General features: G+C 38.0%; 1 pseudogene across 1 annotated transcript; it reads left to right on the plus strand.

Moving 5' to 3' along the window:
• Nucleotides 1–572: 572 nt before the first annotated feature.
• Nucleotides 573–1,246, plus strand: LOC311615423 (actin-binding protein WASF3-like; annotated as a pseudogene). The gene has a single exon. The product of its transcript is annotated as an actin-binding protein WASF3-like (transcript).
• Nucleotides 1,247–17,400: the final 16,154 nt, after the last annotated feature.

A 17,400-nucleotide genomic window follows, 5' to 3' on the forward strand; every position in this document is an offset into this window, starting at 1 on the left:
AATTCCCTCATTGTTATTGTTATGTTAATTATTGACTGTTAACTAACATATATAAAAGAAACATGTGTCTATTATTTTACTTTTTAAAAAATATATTTTATTGATTTTTTTACAGAGAGGAAAGGAGAGGGATAGAGAGTGAGAAACATCAATCAGCTGCCCCCTGCACACCCCCTATTGGGAATGTGCCTCAACCAAAGTATATGCCCTTGACCAGAATCGAACCTGGGACCTTTCAGTCCACAGGCCGATGTTCTATCCACTGAGCCAAAAATGGTTTTGTCTATTATTTGACTTTTTATCCAACCCCAGAGGTTTCCCTCTTTGCTGTCTCCCAGCTCCCTAATCTATTACCAATCTATGAAGGATTTAGATGGTGTTTAGTGCAGCAAGGGGGCACCACACAGCCTGGGCAAGGAGAAACCCTGTGTCTCTGACTGCAGCCCCAGGCACAGCCAGCCTTGGCACTTCCTACTGTGTTAATTTGGTTGCTGTTAGTACTGCTATTTGACCCAAAGTGGTGATGCAACCTGAGGGAAGTTTTGCAATCCTTAAATCAACACTTACAAGAAATGACAGTAAGCATATCACACCCTGGAGGGTCACCCTGCCCGAAGGCATTACCAGTGAACTCTATCACAAGCCAGCTAAGCTGCCTAAATAAACATGCTGAAGACATATTTGGTGAGTTTTTAATGAAGTTAACAACTTTTACATCAGAGCAAATTCTCTTCCAGACAGAATTGATCACCTTGCTGTCAAAATTACCCAGCTGGAGTCAACAGTGGGAGAGGTGTCATTACAGGATATCAACATGAAAAAAGCTTTCAAAAGTTCCACAGTTCAAGATCAGCTGGCAGTTTCGAACACCATTCCTAACCCTTTTGCCATCTACAACCAGAGTGATAAACCAGCTCCTCTGAATTCTGATACTATACAGCGATGATTGAAAGGACAGGGTGAAATTTTATAGTGTTCCTTCCTATTTCTTTGACTTCCTTTAAGAAAAAATGCTACAGGATACAGAAGACAAAAGAGAAAAGAAAAGACATCAAAGTAAACAAAAGCATATACATGGGTGGAAAAGGTTGGAAAAGCCAGAAACAGGCGCCAGGAGTGGAATATGATGGCGTACTAGTATGACAAAGAGCTCAGACCTGACAACAGGTTGTCTCGGAGTGTGTACCACGGAGCGTCTTCTGAGAATCCCTGTCCCCAGATACCAGCATTGGATGTCATAGATTAATTTTATCCAGCCACTCTCAACCATTCTCTGCACCCGCTGCAGGTCGTTGGCCCTGGGCAAGAGTACTCAAACACTCACCCCTGACCCTAACCCTAACCCTAAACCCCCATTCCCAACCTTCACAAGGAACATGGACCTGAACAGACCTCAGCACTCACTTTCACCAACCCGACCACAGGCCACAGAGGGGTCCCAGTCCTCAGTATCCAGGGCTCCAGCTGGGAGGCTCCCAGCCCAGATCATAGAATATTACAACCCCTTGGCACCGCTTCTGCCCCAACACCAGCCATGATCCCTTGAGCACAAACTGCTTTCCGTCAGCTCTCTCCAGATTCCCATGCAGCCTTCCTTCCCAGTAGCAGCTGGGTCCTCCTACCTAGTGCCTCCTCACCAGCCCTCTACTGGGCTGGTAGTGACAGCCCCGCCTCCTTAGGGGGACCCCCTACCTCCTCCCCCACCCGGCTCTCTTGGTGCGGTTCTTCTCTCTCATCCTCCCCCATGGATGGCCCTCCAATAGCTGAGACAAAGCGGCAAGAAACTGCACAAGCATCCATAAGCAATGTTCTCAGTGATCTTCTTGAGGCTATTCAAATAGGAATTCAGCTGGAAGAAAAAAAAAAGTACAAGAGTCTTGTGAGCATAAGGGCAGGGCGTGAGTGTGGTGGGGTGGGGATGACATGGCCATGATCCTGTCCAGACACGTTGCCATGGAGTACAGCGATTATGACAGCAGTGATTCTGACGAGGACTGAGCAGAGTGGCTGAGTGTGGGCTGTGGGTGTGAAGAGACATGCATCTTTCACTTCCCCGGGAGCCCGGGCCTAAGTGAGCTCTTCTGCGTGCTCTTGAAGGAACCTCACTCCACTTGGTCTGAACTTTAAAAGCCTAAGTATAGGTGTTGAGAGCTTTTTGCTTTTCTCTGTGGTCTGTGGTGGAGGTGGTGAAGGTGAGTGCTGAGGCCAGATTATGAAGCCCTCCCAGGAGCTCTATCATAACTGCTTGTTTATGATAAATAAACACTCCAGGCTTTGATTATAAATAGGACTGCATACAAAAGATAAGACACTTTATTTACTAAGGAATTCGCACCAAGACCCAACATTCAAAAAAGTTGTCAGGTACTAATGATGCTCAGACATGGCAAAATAATCTTTAGCTAACGAGCTGTTTGGGTTGATGTAAGGACTGTAGCAAATAGAGTTGTGCTAATTAGTTCACCAGAGGAAATCAGCCGCCCCCTACCCCCCAAAGAATGTCTGTGTGTCCCTGAGTAGATATCTGCTTGATTTGTACCCAGTCATTGTAAGAAGCCTGTACTTCGAGTTTTAGTCACAAAGATTTTGAAACTGAAAAGCCTCATGTCTGAATCCCCTTTCCAAGACCATGCTTCTGTCAGGTTGTCAAGTCTTTACAGCTGTACTGTTTCGGCACATGCTTCTTGAGTTTATCAGAGCTAGTCACCATTTAGCTACCCTATAATTTTATTCAATATAATAGTTGTTAATGAACTTTTAATTTCCTGTTTTTTCAATGTAGAGCCCTAGTCTCTTGAAATTATTCTTGGGACTTTTGTCATTTTTAGTCTTATTTTGTCTTTATAACAATGTTTTGTGTTTATTACAGTATTTTGTAGGGGTTTTTGTTTTGTTTTGTTTTGTTTTATATGCGGCACTTTGGACATGTTTCTCATGTCCCTTCTGTTTTCAGAATGGAGAGGACACATAAAACTACTATCTACTTAAGGATTTCTTCTGTTTATAGCTTATTGCCATGAAATCAGTAGCAGTTTATTCATAAATATTTATAAGTCTATTAGTTTTTAGTTGCCTTCCTGTAGTTTAATCAACAAGTTATTTTTCCACTTGATTTTGTGACTAGTGAAAAAGCCTTTGCCCTGAAGGGTAACTTTCAAAGAGTGGAAAAGGACTAAAATTTAATTTAGATTATTTTGCAGTTATTTTCTCAGCAAATGTGATTCTAACATTTAATCTTAAGACTTTTTCTAATATGGTATTACATGAAAAGGGAAAAGGCAATATTTTGAACTTTCAGTTTTAATTTTCAAAGAGTATTTACCAGAACAAATGGAGAACATTTAAAAGTGTATTTCATACCTATGAATTTTACATTTTAAAGTACTTATATATTATTATAAGGTTATTTTAAATTGTCCCTTGTCCTACAAGTTTTCTTTCATATGACAAAGGGGATGAGAAGATCACTCATTACCAATACAAACATGATATGGTTGATTTCTTATTATTAGTCCAAAACAAAACCATAAGAATTGGTGCCTTTACATTTTTCTTTAGTAAAAGTATACTGTTAGAGAATTAACATTTTCTTTTCAGTAAATTTTTAGAATATCAGAATCTTTTATAAGCATCAAATGGCTAGGTTGTGAACGTTTTGTAATAATTTGCAACTGAAATACATGATACAATTTAATCTATTAAACACTAGTTGGACTATCAGCCAGAGTAACAATTACTTTTTGTTTTCTATTCAGAGTATTTGTCATCCTGCTGTATTACCAACACTATTGTAAATTAAATTTAAAGTGGTATTAAATAACTCCTGTTAAACAATTTTTATCTATTTGCATATCATACTATAAATTATGTACAAGTAATATCTAAAGAAAATTAGCTTTAACCCTAAAAAATAAATAAAATAAAGGATATAGAAAAATATTTACAGTGATTGAAGTACTCAGATAATATTGCTTTAATGTACCTTTTCAGATGAATCTATTAAGACTATTACTGGTAGATTAGCTTTATCCAATCAAGATATGACTGAGGATACTTAGGTAAAAGGACAAATGGTGAGTATTTTATATTTTCAATTATAGAACTAAGATCAATAAGTAGACAAACATGGAAGATAAGCACATAAACATTATATGTTCTGACAAAGTAGACATAACATCTAAAAGTGGGAATAAATAGGAGAAAAAAAATGGATAAATCTCATTGAGTGTTACATAAGTAATAAGCAGGAGTCAAAGGATCTTATTTAAAGACTAGAGGCCCAATGCATAAAATTCATGCAAGAGTAGTCCTTCCTTCCTCTGGTTGCAGGTACCAGCTTCCCTCTGGCACCCAGGACCCAGGCTTCCCTCCAGCCCCGGCTTCATCCAGAAGGATGTCCGGAATGGCATCTGGTCTAAATAGCATATTACTGTTTTATTATTATAGACTAAATGCTCACACAAAATTCATTCATGGGTGGGTTCCTAAGCCTATCAGGCGATCAGGGCTGATCAGGGCCAGGATGATTGGGGCCTGAAGGCCACTGTGGGGTTGGGAGAGGAGGTGATGACCACCGGGCCAGGTGTGGAAGGAACAGACAGACGACAGATATCGATGCTACCCTTGGTACACCACCATCCCATAGTTCCCTGCCTCCTCCCCTCCTCCTTCCCTCCATGCTGCACCACCACTGGGGGCCTGCTGGCCTAGGGAGGGAAAGAGGAGTGGCCGGGGGAGGTTTCAATCCCCAGTTTGGAACATGCAGGAGGCAGCCAATCAATGATTTTCTATCATCATTGATGTCTCTATCTCTATTTCCCTCTCTGAAATCAAATATATATTAAAATGCAAGGTTTTTAGAGGAAGAAAGGTAGGACAAGGGAGCTATTGACAGGGGGGCATTTGAGATCTTGCTTACGTTTCAAATAGGATAATATAAGGTGGTCCTCAGGGGGTGACAGGTGAGGAGTGGCAGTGGATGGAACAGGGCACTGCAGGCTGAGGAACGAGTTGTAATGACTGGGAATGTCTGTAACAGTGACACCGAGCATGTGTTGGGGCCATTGCTGGGATCATTCAAGATGTTTTGATTTCAGATGGGAGGCGAAACATGGAGATCAGCAGGCCTTTCTTAGCCTAGAAGGTGAGGCATGTGGCAGGAGCGGGCTGTCCTGCTTCCCTACAAATGTAAACACAGAGTAACTGCACATGGACATCAGTCAGCAGCCAAATCAATGCCCAGCCAGCCCTGGTGGCTGTGTCCTGCCATTCTCTGGCTGTGCTGCAGCACTATTGGCTGGAGAGGCCAGAGCCACATCCCCAAACACACTTAGTTTATGAAGGGGTGGGAAGGAAGCCAGAAGTCAGAAGTCAGGGCTGAGGTGACTGGAAGCACTATATCCACCTTGGAGCTGGATGTGGAGCAGTTGTTAGTGAGACCAGCTTTGGAGTCAGAGGGGCTGCACTTCCTGCACCTCACTGGTGACTCACTGCAAGCTGGTGGTGCACCAATCAGGTCAGGCATAGCCTGGGGAGGCTTTTCCCTCCTGGAGTTGTTCTTTCCAGGGTGGTGGCATTGGCTGCTTTTATTTATTTATTTATTTATTTATTTATTTATTTATTATTTTTATTGGAAAGCAAGCCCTGGGCTTATGGTCCCTTGGGTCCCCGGGCCATAGCATGCACCTCCAGGCCTCATTGCACCCCCCTCTCCCTCCTCCTGTGTTGAGACCCTGGTGGTCAGTGATGCATCTGGTTGGCAGGTCATTCTGGTTGTTCTGCCATCATGGTCGCTGGGCTTTTATTATATAGGATGATTTTAAAATGTCAGAAACCACATTTTAAAAGGTGAAGTGGTATGCATTATAAAACATTAGATTGAAAGTAATTATGAAAAAAATATATATATTCCTAAATGGTAAGAGAATAAAAGAAGAGCAAGGAAAACAGACCACATTTAGGAAAGATCTAGAAAATATAAAACACATATTAATACAACATAAAAAGTATGACATAATTGATATTCAAATAAACATACTCTATAGAGAAGATATCTACAAAATAAAAAAATAATATATTCAATAATATAGCATAAATAGTATCAATTAATGATACCCAAATAATTCTCTTATATAAGTAAATGGGCTTAACTCCCATATTTGAAAGAAGAATTTGAGATTGGCTCATAAAGCAAAACCCATACTTGGCTTATTAAAAGACATACCTTAATCAAAGTAACTTACAAAAGCAAAATATAAAATAATGAATAAATGTATACAAGGGAAATGCAAAGAGTAATTAGGTGTTACAATCCTGATATTACAAAAAGTGAATTCATTCTCAAATACATTAAATTAGAAATGTAAATCTTATAAAGTCCACAATTTACAATGAAAATGTAACATGTGTTCTCTTTGGCAGCACATATACAATGAAATGTAACAAAAATATATATGTATCAAATGATATAGGAAACACATTCATAAGAAGAAAACCCTTGAAAGACAAGATGGTGAAATAGAGTACAGCAGACCTCAAATAATGTATTTTGTTCAACATCATTTACTTATGTCAATGAGAAAATAAATCAATTCCCAGTTGGTGCCACTGGCTGTGTGGAATTTGCATGTTCACCCCAACTCTGCATGGGTTTTCTCTAGGTACTTGGATTTCCTACCAAATCCCAAAGCTGTGCCTGTGAAGTGATTTGGCGTGTCTAAATTATCCCAATTTGAGTGGGTATGGATATGAGTGTTCTCTGTGTTGGTAGGCACCCTGTTCAGGGTGGGGTCCCACCAGGCACCATAAATAAGTGGTTTGGAAAATAATGATCTTCCTTGGTTTTATTAATCTTTCTTAATAGCTCATATTTATGACAACATTTAATATTAGATATGTTTGGGCCTTTATTTAGAAGCTTGGTAATGCTTTTGCAAGCAGAAATATATGGTAGAAACTTAGCTCTTGTTTATATCCATTAGCCTATGATAAGATTGCTTTGCTTATGTAATTTTGCCTAAAGTCAGTTTTTTCCAGGAACCTATTGATTACATTAAGCGAGGCCGTACTGTGCTATTAGTAATAGAATTCTTTAACATGTAACTCAAATGGATGTCAAATGTAGACAAATAGCTAAAAATGTAAAATACTTAAAAACATAATAAATATAAATGTATATTGAAATTTATACCATAATAATAGAGAGTAAATCTTCTCAAATATCACAGTACATCTTCAAAATTAGCCATATATATAAAACAAAGTCTTAATACAATTCATGAAGAAAATATAAAACCAACATTCTCACCCTGCTGGCATGGCTCAGTGAATGAATATCGACCTATAAACCAGGAGGTCACATGTCGATTCCCAGTCAGGGTACATGCCTAGGTTGCAGGCTCGATCCCCAGTGTGGGGCATGCAGGAGGCAGCTGATCAATGACTCTCTCTCTCATCATTGATGTTCCTGTATTTTTCTCCCTCATCCCTCCTCTCTGTAATCAATAAAAAGATTTTAAAAATAAAAAATAAAACATATTTAAAATATCTATATTTCATTTTCAAAATTGAGCTACCAGCTGATAAAATATGTATACATCTTTTTTGGAAACCTTGTATATAAAATTTATGACCTCAAAACAATAAAACCTTCAACTCTTGAAATAGTACTTTGTGCATTCATAGGAGCATATATTTTAAGCACCAAAAACTCTAAAGAAATCTTGGACTTTTAGTACCTTATTATTAATAGTGGGATTAGAGAATAATTTTTCAAATAAGAAAATATATTTAAGTTGTTGGAAACTACCGTTTTCACTATATGAGAAGAGAGATACAAAAATGGAATATGGAATTTATCAGCATAAAGTCCACATTATGCATTATTTAAATTTTAAATTTTGTTTACATTGACTTTTTTATATACATTATATTAAAATTTGGACTTTCACACATTCAATACTTTTGAAGATTATACTTGACTCAGTTATTAATAATTTTTATTTTCTTTTTAGATACTCAAATGATCACAAGTAGCCCATTCAAGGGATATTATTATGTGTTTTTTGTTTGTTTGTTTGTTTGTTTGTTTGCCTTTTCAGACCTACCTAAGACATTTAAATCATTCTCGCTTTTTGGAATAGAAAATATGTGCAGAACCATATTTGTTTTTCCATTATTCAAGACATAATACCAGCAACATTCTTCATTCTTTATAATGGAAAACTGTATTTGAGACCAAAATTTGATCAGCTATTACAAATGAGATAGTTTTTGACATACACTGGTATTGGGTGGGATGACAACTAAGTGGCAGAGATTGAAATTATTCTCATTTTTATGATTATGAGTTGCTATTTATTTTTCAATTTAAATCTAATATTATCCTGTGCATTCAAATTTTCTTCTAATATAAAAAATAAATTAATTCCTTTTTAACTTGCTTATTTAGAATTTCATCTTAGCTATAATCACATCCCATTCTTAAAAGTCCTTGCTATAGGTTGATTGTGTCCCCTACAAACTCATATGTTAAAATCTAATCTCCAAAGTAATGGGATTTAGAGATGTTTGGGAGTTGACTAGGTCATGAGAGTGGAGCCATCATGACTGAGAGTGGAGCCTTATAAAAGAGTCCCCAGATAACTCCGTCATACCTTCTGCCATGTGAAGACACAGCAGAAGTTGGCTGTCTATAAACTAGGAACAGGACTCTCACCAGACACCAAGATGCCAGTGTCTTGATCTTGGACTTCCCAGCCTCCAGGACAAAGAACAATACATTTCTGTTGTTTATAATCCACCCAATGTATGGTATTTTGTTATTTACAATGAAATGAATTAAGACAGTACATTGGCTCGTGATCACAATTTTGTGATCACATTAATGACTTATTTCAAGTACGCTACTATATTTCTTTATTATATTGACTTTCTAATAGATTTTTTATTTTCAAAATTACTCTGTACAGGGTTTATAACAAAAAACTTGCATTGTCAATTGTTTTAGTTAGGATTCCAACAGAGAATATCCATAGCCAAGCAGTGAATAAGGAGAATTTAACAAAGAGATTGTTTACAGGGACTTGGGCAATATTTAAAAGGAACCAACTAGAAATAATGCAATATCCTGCAATAGCAACAAAAGAAAGCTTTTCAAACTCATAAACAGAAAGGAAAAGGGGAGAGAGAACAGAATTAGCAAAATCCAGAGAGAGCTATAACTTTCTAGGATAGTTCATTGGGGCTGAAGGGGAGGGGAGGATGTACTTGAATAAAGGAAAAGAGCCAGATCATGGTCTTACAGAGAGGGAGCAGGGAAATAAATACCCAAACATACTTTTCCTTTTGCCTTCCTATCTCCTGGTGATTTCTCTCATAGGCTAAATTGAAGGGTAAAATAGGGACATGAGACTCAAATGATACAGTCCATAAAATTCAGCCCCCTGGGTAAGAGCTGGGCAGAGGAGGAATTTGAGGAGAGAAAAACTGGAAAATGTCTATCTCTCCCCCCATCAAAATGCTTATTTTGAAGCTCCAAATCATTTCTTTAACTGGAGGTTTTATTTATTCTATGCTACTTTAAATCTATTGTCTTCCAAACAAATCTGTTATTTTCAGAATTCCACTCAAAACTTGTTTTTTTTTTATCTCCTACTAGGTAAATTAAGTAATTGTCCAACCATGTGCTCAAACCAGAATGTGACTATCATTCTTGATTTCTTTTTTGTTGCACAATCATCTTTCAGACAACGTAATCTGGAGAATATACCTTTAAAATGTTTTTAAATTCTCTCTCTTCTTTCAGTCCTAACTGTCATAATTCAGGCTCTTATCTTCTCCATGAACTATTGTAAGAGACACCTAACTGGTTTTACTGCCAACAATTTTACCCCCATCCATTGTCCTTCACATTGATACTCTCAAATTCTTCTCTTCATCAAGCCATATTGTCTCTTACTAGGATGACTTGTAGAGCCTCCTCATTTGTCTTTTCAGTCCCAGTATTGATCTGCTCAAATCAGCCACCATTATATTATAACCTATTCATGTCTTTTATCTGATCATTATATAAAGGTCAAACTTTTCTGCTTGATATTAAATGCTCTTTTTTGACCTATCATTAACATAATTTTCTAATCTCATCCTCATCATTCCTTCATATTAAGCTTATAGCTTTAATCAAACCAAGGTTATTTATAGCTCCCCATAAACAATATTTTTTTACAGTAAGCATTTTTTGATGCTTACAATATGCCAGACACTGAGGTAGGTGCTATGTATATCATAAAAAGATAGATGAGACTAAGTCCTATACCCTCAATAACATCCGCTAATAGTAATAGTTCTGCTATCTGTATCACATTTTCCATTGTCCTAGCTGGTTTGGTTCAGTGGATACAGCATTGCCCTGTGGACTCAAGGGTCCCAGATTCGATTCCAGTCAAGGGCACATACCCTGTCCCTGGTCAGAGTACATGCAGGAGGCAAACAATAAATGTGTCTCTGTCACATCGATGTTTCTCTCTCTCTCTCTCTCTCTCTCTCTCTCTCTCTCTCTCTCTCTCTCTCTCTCTCTCTCTTTCTAAAACTCGATGGAAAAATATCCTCAGGTGAGGATGAACAAAAACTAAAAAGCACCAGTTTTAAAAAAACAAAACATTTCTCATTATATCAGCCTAGAAAACTATTCATCCATGTAGATTCAGCTTAAGCATGCTTGCTTTGTGAAGCCTTTCCTAATTATACCAATTAGAGGCAGTCATTTCTGTATATACATTTTTATTTTAGCACTTAATGTCCTACTGCTTATGTTTACTTATTTGTCTTGCTCTATGACTAGTTTGAGTTATATTAACATATTTTGTAAATTTTGGTATCCCTAGTGCCCAGCAGCAATCTCAATAAATATTTCTACATTAAATGCTGAAGTCTGTGAATTAGAATAAGAGAGCTAAGGTCAGAGGAGAGGAAAGCATAGAAGAGGGGAGGAAAAACAAGTCCTCCACAACACTCAATTTGAATCTTTTGTAGGGAGGGCATAATATTTGAAATTGAGACAAAAGGCAGGAAAATAAGGCATTTGTTTTGGCATGTCCAAATATTTTACATTGGGCAATTATGTTTATAGTAGCTTTTATTTCAAGGACTAATTTTTTGTGGCTACATCTTAATTAACTGAAGTGATTCCACACGTCAAGAAATTACCTCATTACAATCAGGTACTGGATGAAAGAAGGTGAAGGGATTAGCTAAAGAACATATATGCATAACCCAAAGACACAGACAACAGTATAGTGATGGCCAGAAGGAAGGGGATGCGGGCACTGGGTGGAGGTGGGCAGAGGGGCAGGGGAAGAAAGGGAACATACGTAATAGTGTCAACAATTTAAAAAAAATATTGTAAGGTATTTAGGAGATTACAGGATGTATTTAAAATAATGTATAATTATTAGGGAAATGCAGATCAAAATCACAATGAATTATATGATTTCACAGCCATTAGGATGGTTATTATTTTTTAAAAACTCGGGAAATAACAACTGTTAGCGAGGATGTGAAGAAGTTGGAACATTTGCGCATTGTAAAACGGTGCAGCCACTGTGGAAAACACTTTGGCAGTTCCTCAAAAATTTAAACATAGAATTATCATATTATCCAGCAAATCTACTTCCAGGTATATATCCAAAAGAACTGAACGCAGGGACTTGAGCAGATATTTACAAACCCATGTTCATAGCAGCATTATTCACAACAGCTAAAACATGAAAGCAACCCAAGTGTCCATTGACGGGTAAAGGATATGCAGTAGCTCTTAATTTTAATGTAGTTTAAATTTTGCAACCTGTTTCATTTATAACTTTTGTGTCTTCTATAAGGCATATTTTTGTATCCAAGTTCATATTGTTAATGTTTTATAAATTTTATCTTTTGAAAAACTTTTCCCTTTCTCTTTAAGTGTGTAATCTACAAGGAATTGTGCATTCTATATCTAGTTTTCAGTCCCCCATATAGTTATTGAGTTGTGTGTGGATCTGTTTATGGGCCTGTGTTCTCCGTTTTTTCCCCACTACCATCTTGGAAAGGGTTTCTTAATGTTATTAGAATATTTAAAAATTTGTCTTTATTGATCTTTATTAAAATTTCATATCATTAGTTTCTGTTCTTATCTGTTGTTTAACTGATTTTATTTAATTTGGATGTATAATGTTGATCCTTTCCTAAGTTCTTAAGTTGTATACTTAGATAATTAATTTTAGCCTCTCTTCTTTTTATCTCTATTAATTACTTAAGCTGCATATCTCAAGTTTTGATATATAGTATTACCTATAGTCAGTCTAACATATGAATATATATATATATATATATATATATATACATATATATATATATATATATATATATATAATTATGTGTGTATTATAGTTATTTTGTTACTGATTTCTGGCTATTTTAAATTATTTTATTTTTTAAAAAAACATGTAGCATTGTGATGCAGGCTGCCTTTCTATGGTCAGCTCTCATCTACAGTACTTTATGACTATGTGTTTTCTTTTTTGTTATTATTCTTTAGCTAATCCCTTCACCTTCATTCATCCTGTTTCCCTCTCCCCACTTCCCTTCTGATGGCAGTCAGTCTGTTCCTTGTATCCATGCCTCTGTTTCTTTTATACATCAGATTATTTTGTTCATTAGATTCCACACATAAGTGAGATCATATGGTATTTGTCTTTTAATGACTGGCGCATTTCACTTAGCATAATAATTTCCAGATCTATCCATGTTGTCACAAAAAGTAAGATTTCCTCCTTTTTTTATGGCTACGTAATATCCCATTATATAAATGAACAACTTTTTTATGCACTCAAATACTGATGGGCACTTGGGCTGTTTCCAGATCTTAGCTATTATAAATAATGCTGCTATGAACATAGGGGTGCATAAAATAACCTGGGGTTTTGATAGAGGTTGCATTAAATCTGTATATTTCTTTGGTTAACATGGACATTTTAATTAGTCAATTTTCCAATCCATGCTGTCGTAAAAGTTAAGATTTCCTTTTTTATGGCTGAATAGTATTCCATGACCTTTGTATTAAACTAGAGGCCTGTTGCATGAAATTTGTAAACTGGGGGTCCTCTCAGCCCAGCTTGTGCCCTCTTGCAGTCCGGGATCCCTCTCACAGTCCAGGACCCCTCTCTCCTTACCACCTTCCTTCTTGCTGTTCCTTACCACTGAGCATACTGTTCCTTAGCACTGCCGTGGAGGCAGGATAGGCTCCCACTACCACCATTGCACTCGCCAGCCATGAGCACAGCTGCCGGCTGAGCAGTTAGCACACCACTACTAGGGGGCAGTTCCTGTATTGAGCATCTTCCCCCTGGTGGTCAGTGTGTATCACAGTGACCAGTGGTTCCACCTGTTCCACTTTTCAGTCAATTTGCATATTAGGATTTTATTATATAGACTTTACTATTTCTAAGTAAAAAAGAAAGGAATGAAAGAGATAAGAAAGAGGGAAGGAAGGAATAGGGAAGGAAGGAAGGAAGGAAGGAAGGAAGGAAGGAAGGAAGGAAGGAAGGAAGGAAGGAAGGAAAATTAAAAAACCTACAGCCATATATTTCAGTATGAATGAAACAAAGTTAAAAGAAAAAGGCAAGTTTTAGAAAAATACTTATGGTTTGATCCTATTTCTACAATCTCTATACACATAAAATTAGAAAGTATGTTTGGGGATATTTACTCATGATTAAATTAAAATAAATAGCAAAGGCATGATAAACAGTATTTAGGGCAGCAGTTCCCTCTGAGAGGGAGGAAGAAGGAAGATATGATTAAGGAGAGGGACATTTTGTATTTTGTATACCATCTGTTTGGTACATGTTGCTTTTTTAAATTTTTTTCACAAGTTATAAATAATACAATCTTTCTTGTATTTCATATTAAAATACAAATAAATCAGTATATAATTTAATGCTTGAAATTATACAGTGTTCAACTTCAAATGTCCTAATGTTTGATGGATGCTATTTATTGTCAAATCCACATTAACAAAAATACTGCAAAATTAAGAAAATAATTTATGAGTTAATTCTAAATGGACTTTGATTCACTTGCCTTTAGCTAATATTTTCATCTCTTTTGCCTATTCTCAAAGAGATGCTTGCAATTACTATGCATGAGCTGTTGCTTCCTAGTTGAAAAGGAAGATGACACTGGTTACACTGTGTTCCATACATTAGCTATGTGCGTAATTTTTTCCTTTTCATTCTGACATAAAATGGAAAACATTTTTTGAGATTACTCCCTTTTTGATGAAGGATAATATCTTATTATCACAAAGTCACTGAATCAGAACTGCTAAGAATCCAGCCACAAAGATGCTAAGTAAAAATCGTATTTATTTAATATGCTCATGTTTTCTCTGTGTGTTTCAAGGTATTTCTAAATGATTGCACTAATATTTACCACCCCTTATTAAGAACCACTTATTATTTCTTTCACAGTGAGCTTAAAACAAGATTAAAAGAAATGTTCTGCAAGAAAAAAATCTAGCTGAAACAGGTTTGGTTCAGTGGATAGAGCGTCAGCCTGCAGACCGAAAGATCCCAGGTTCTATTCCGGTCAAGGGTATGTACCTTGGTTGTGAGCACATCCCCAGTATGGGGTGGGCAGGAGGCAGCTGATCAGTGTTTCTCTCTCATCAATGTTTCTAACTCTCTATCCCTCTCCCTTCCTCTCTGTTAAAAATCGATAAAATATATTTTTTTAAAGAAAAATCTCCTAAAATCAAGTCTTCAATAAATAACTTCGCTGATTCAGAGATACTATGGAATATAATGTTAAAACAATAGCCTCTAAAGGCACGTCTCTAAATTCCACTACATTCTACTAATATGCCTGTTATTTAAACCTTTCTCTCATATTTATATTACTGTGGTAAGGCAAATCTTCAGATAGAAAATAATTCATAATTTTTGCTCCTCTTATTTCTGTGGAATAATCATTTTCAAAACCTGAAGATAGGCCTTGACATTTATAAAATCCTACCTGATTTAATTAAATATTTCTAATACTAGAGGCCCAGTGCACAAAATTCATGCATGGGTAGGGTCCCTAGATGCTGCCTGCTGCCTGCCAGGGACTCCTATCCCCAGCTGCGGGCTGCCAGCTGCCAGCCAGAGCCTTCCTTTGTTTGACTCCACCCCCTGGTGTTCAGCACACATCATAGCAAGCAATCAAACTCCTGGTGGGTCAAACTCCCGAGGTGACACTTTGAATATTAGGCTTTTTATATTATATAGAAAATTGCTACTTCTGATATTGTTTTTTTCTTCATAGAGTAAAATAAAGTGCCATTCTTTTGAAAACTCCAAATATCAATAAAAAATATCTACCTTTTTTTAAAAATTAATTTTAAACTAATTTACCAGGAAACAGTATGTCAAAGACAATAGTGTTTGAAAGGAAGGAAAGAAGCTTCTAATTGAAACAAATTAGAAAAAGAAGATGGTCATATTCTGTAAGGCTCCTCTCATCTCTTGATAAGGCTGTTGAAGAATTTCAAATCTATCCTGGGCAGTGCTTTCCTCTTAATGTCTAAAATTTTATCTCTCATCCAATCTGCAGCTTACCATTCCATTTAGCAAGTATAGGGACATGAACCATTTATAACTTGAAACTTTTCAATGGATCATGTTAACTTTAAAAATCAATCTTTACTAATAGAAATCAGAATAGTATTTGTATGAATGATGGTAGAGTTTATCAAGGCAATTGACTGGAAACAATTATGAGGGAAATTTCTAGGGTAATGGAAATTATTTTAATTTGATCTCAGTGATAGCATATATATATTTGAGGCCTGGTGCATAAAATTTGTGCACTGAGGGATGTGTGTCCCTCAGCCCAGCCTACACCTATACCCTTTCCAATCTGGGATCCCTTGAGGGATGTACGATTACCCGTTTAGGGCTGATACGGGTGGATAGGGCCTAAACGGTCAGTCAGACATCCCTCTCACAATCCAGGACTACTGGCTCCCAACCGCTCGCCTGCCTTCCAGTTTGCCCCTAACTGCTTCCACCTGCCAGCCTGATCACCCCCCTAACCACTACCCTGTCAACCTGATCACCCCCCCTAACCGCTCCCCTGCCAGCCTGGTCACCCCTAACTGCCCACCCCTGCTGTCCTAGTCACTCACAACTGCCCTCCCCTGCAGGCCTGGTTGCCCAAAACTGCCTGCACTGCAGACCTGGTCACCCCTAACTGCCCTCCCCTGCTGGCCTGGTCACCCCAAACTGCCCTCACCTGTCAGCCTAGTTGACCCTAACTGCCCTCCCCTGCAGGCCTGGACACCCCCAATTGAACTTCCCTTGCTTGGCCAGTCACCCCTAACTGCCCTCCCTTGACAGCTTGATTGACCCTAACTGCTGTTCCTCCCTTCCAGGTCTGATCCTTCCCAACTGTCCTCCCCTGCAGGTCTGGTCACCCCCAACTCTCCTCCCCTGCTGGCCTGGTCACCCCCAACTGCCCTCCCCTGCTGGCCCAGTCACCCCCAACTGCCCTCCCTTGCCAGCCTGATTTCCCCCAACTGCCCTCCCTCCCTTTCAGGTCTGATCCGTCCCAACTACCCTCCCCTGAAGGCCTGGTCCCTGCAACTGCCCTCCTCTGCCAGCCCAGTCATCCCTAATTTCCCTCCCCTGCCAGCCTGATAGCCCACAATTGCCCTCCCCTGCTGGCCTGGGTGCCCCCCCCCCCAACTGTCCTCCCCTTCCAGCCTGGGTCTCCAACAACTGTCCTTCCCTGCCAGGCTAGGCCCCCCCCCCGCACCCAACTGCCCTCCCCTGCCAGTCTGGTTGCCCCCAACTGCTCTTCTTTTCAGGCCTGGAACCTCCCAACTGCTCTTCCCTCCTGGCCATCTTGTGGTGGCCATGTTTGACCACATGGGGGCAGCCATCCTGTATGATGGAGTGATGGTCAATTTGCATATTACCTCTTTATTATATAGGATATATATATATATATATATATATATATATATTAATGTAAATTAGAGAATATCTTGATTTGTGTTTTGTAATAATATTTATAATATTGTAAATCATAAATATCTTACACTGGTTATGAAATTTCACATAATCTCATGTTTATATGTTTTCCATTTTCCTTTCCTGACACTCTTTCCTTTGCTTGCTTTGCTTTGGCCATATGGTTCTTGCTGTTCTATAAACTACATCCCAATATCTATCTGAGAGTGTTTATATTTGCTGGTCACTCTTAGAATACTCTTATTCTGAATAGTTGTATGATCAGCTCCCTGATTTCACTGAGGTTTCTGATTAAATGTCACCTTCTCATTAGAGGTCTTCCATAGCCAACCTCCCCTTAGTTTGTCTTGTC

This window comes from Pipistrellus hanaki, assembly GCF_964339955.1.
Source record: "Pipistrellus hanaki genome assembly, chromosome: X".
NCBI lineage: Eukaryota > Metazoa > Chordata > Mammalia > Chiroptera > Vespertilionidae > Pipistrellus > Pipistrellus hanaki.